At 37.8% G+C, this 3,394-nt stretch overlaps 1 pseudogene; it reads left to right on the top strand.

The window, feature by feature from the left end:
- Nucleotides 1–1,628: 1,628 nt before the first annotated feature.
- LOC149785520 (large ribosomal subunit protein uL6 pseudogene) lies at nucleotides 1,629–2,189 on the top strand (annotated as a pseudogene).
- The last annotated feature ends 1,205 nt before the right edge of the window (nucleotides 2,190–3,394 follow it).

Genomic DNA, 3,394 nt, shown 5'->3' with positions numbered 1-3,394 from the left:
TTGTGTAGCGAACGAGCATTAAACCCAATCTAAAAGTAGAGTTGCAGTTTTAAAAGTCCTTATATGGTTGAGTACAACTTTGGTAACTATAAACAAGACCTTACAATGAATGACGCGAAGGACTGTACAGTTATAACGCATCATGAACTAACTTTCCATAGGCTGCTCTTGTACAATACATGCAAAATGAACAAGTAGTTGAAATGCATATAAGAAAAAATATGTCAAAAAATAAGATTAATGCGTGGTAACATAATTATACAAAACGTGTACAAAGGAATCAAATTCTGATGAAACTTGTGAACAGCCGTAAAATTCATAAGGAAGCCAATGTCGATCGAAACATGTTAACGTCCCTTGTTGCCCTTTAATTATTAAAATTCGGTATTGTTAATTCAATGCAACAAGCAAGCTAGCAACATTACACTGCAAATTACAGCGATACACAGAATCGCATTTGATATGAGACATATTAGAAACAAAGGTGTCATTAAAAGCGTCATTATGTTTCGCATGAAATATACATGTAAACAAACAAATAGCGAATGTCAGAATAATGAATTCAACCATAAATTGGTGAAATATAGTAAAGCAGACTACGGAACCTGGTACAAACACTTTAATTAACATTTATATCCTAAAAATTTATTTAAAAAGAGTAGAACCGCATAATCTGGCAAAACAGTTTTGGAGATGAATTTGGTAAATAGATAGCTAAATGAGCAGCACAGCGGTGGTAGGCTCCCTTTGCCGCCTCTCCTGTCTGGGGTGTGATCCCGGTTCTTGCGCGTGCAAAAGTAAGCGTAAGTGATTACTTATTCAACGTTGGTGTTTTATTAAATATTCTCAGATTCACTGCACCTAAAAGACCGCAATTTGCCAACATATGATCCGATGTGAGTCCTTCAAATCTGTTTTGAGAACATATCGTAAAATTAAAGTTTGATAAATTCATTCCAAAACAAATATATCGAGAAATTATGTCCATATAGCCCGGTGTACAAAAAAGATACACCCTAAAGTAATACATTTATCTTTCCAACACTCACTCACCACCACCACCCAGAAAATCAAAACAACTATCGATCCGTCAATCAAAATTGTGAAGCCTAATTTATCGAAAAGGTCCGGTATATTTCTTACATGTACATGCATATTTGTAAAGTGGTACATACACTTGTATAAGATATGCACTGCAGATTATTGGCAAGTTGGGTTACTGGCAAAATCCACCATTCAACCCATCTCAGAAATATACATGTTTCTGTGTCGGCTTGAGCCCATTGAAGTTTTGTGTCGGCTACTCTAGTAGATACAAGACGCACAGATAAAGAGATTAAGATGCGTAATGATAATTTCGATCTAAAAACTAATTGCACGTGCATGTCCTTTGTCACCTCGTGTTCATAAGTACTGAGTTTACTGTATTTGACCATTATTGTTTTATTTTAGGAAATACTTAAAAGCCATAATTTTATGGGATAAACATGAAATTCCATAATAAATTAAATATGAGGCACATTGATGATATACCACATTCCTTCATTTTCTCCCCGTCACGTATTTAAATACGCCAGTATATTTGTGAACTTCCAGTTTTCTATCTCTTCCCGGTTTTTCATTGAAAAATGAAGACCGTGCTGACAAGTGAGACTCTCAAGATCCCAGAAGGGATCACTGCACAAGTCTATTCCCAAAGAGTTACCATCACTGGGCCACGTGGTGCATTGAGCAGGACGAGTCGGCATCTTTCCACTGACATCACGTTGGTTAGCAAAAAAAAAAAAAAAACCATCAAAGTTTACAAATGGTTTGGCATGCGCAAGGAAATGACAGCAGTTCGGACTGTATTCAGTCACATTATAATTATGATTAAGGGAGTGGCAAAGGGCTACTTGTGCAAAATGAGATCTGTATATGCCCACTTCCTTATCAATGTTGCCATCCTGGAAAATGGAGGAGTTTGCGAGGTCCGTAACTTCTTAGGGGATACATTCTTTCGTCGTGTTGATATACTGCCAGGAGTGAAGCTTCCTACAGGCAACAAGGATGAAGGAGGAAATTATAGTGAAATGGTATCCAGATCAGCTGCATTCATCTAGCAGTCAACAAAGGTGAAAACCAAGGACATCAGAAAGTTCCTGGATGCTGTATACGTGTCTGAGAAGATCACTGTTGTGCAAGATTAAATTCTGCCATCTTCAAGGGCTAGATATCCTATAAAAAAAAACGTGACAAAATATTCTGACACTCATCCTTGAGGAGAAAAGTCTTACCTTGGCACTAACGAAAAAACAAATTTCAAAACCAAGGAAATTTCATTTTATGACAATGTAACATATTCCATAACTCTGGAACTTTAAACTGAATTCATTAAAATAGCTGACCGATCTGATGGCCTAGTGGTTAGAGCGTCCGACTCAGATTGTGAAGGTCGCAGGTTCAAACCCCGGCCGAGTCATAACAAAGATGTAAAAATGGTACTAACAGCTTCTTCGCTAGGCGCTCAGCATTACGAGGTTAGTTTTAGGACTGGTCGGCCTGGTGTCAGGATAACGTGACTGGGTGGGACATCATTCTACATGTCTGCAGCATGATACCCCAGCACTTGACATCATTATAAACTGTTAAAAATCGAAATATCTCTCTCTCTCTCTGTCTCACACACACACACACACACACACACACACACACACACATACCCTATACATTCAGCTTGGCTCAAATACAAGAGAACGGTGATTGGTGTTCACTAGATATACGTTGTGAAATGACCTTGTCACGGAATGAGCTAGATAAATATTTTCAGACATACGTGGAAGAAGAACAAGATGGAAAGTAATACTTTGTAGTAGAGAGAAAGAATCCGGTCTAGCCTATAGACTTTACAAACACAGCAGACGAAAGGGAAAGATCAACGATGATACAAGTATAGTTATAGAGAAAGGAGTATTATGTGAGATGATAGCAGGTATGAGTTTTGTAAGAAAAGGAGTGGACATTATCCACCCTAAAAGAGAAGACACACCGCTAGAAAAAAGGCCAATATATTTCACGGGGAAAATGGGAGAAGTTACTGATCCACCGCCTTTCAGACAAGAGGTTATACCGAAAGCGGTTAAAGTCCATATATTAGGAATACCACTGGAAATACCCCTGGAAGCTTGAAACAAAGTTCAGTGTGAAGATCAAAAGTGCAAAGATGGCAATATTAAGAGAGTACCCAGTAGTAACATCATGAAGAGGTAGAGAGGGAATTACCAAAGAAACTGAAACAAGCATTCAATCTGTACGGCTTCGTAGTTAGATCATGGTAATGAGGATGCATATACGACAGAAAATGCAGGAATTATGGTTATAAAAGGCATAATAAAAATACTGTCAGACTGATAAA

The sequence above is a fragment of the Sinohyriopsis cumingii genome, chromosome 13, assembly GCF_028554795.1.
Source record: "Sinohyriopsis cumingii isolate HCF-2022 chromosome 13, ASM2855479v2, whole genome shotgun sequence".
In the NCBI taxonomy this organism is placed as follows: Eukaryota; Metazoa; Mollusca; class Bivalvia; order Unionida; family Unionidae; genus Sinohyriopsis; species Sinohyriopsis cumingii.
This window is presented reverse-complemented; position numbering and strand designations above follow the sequence as displayed.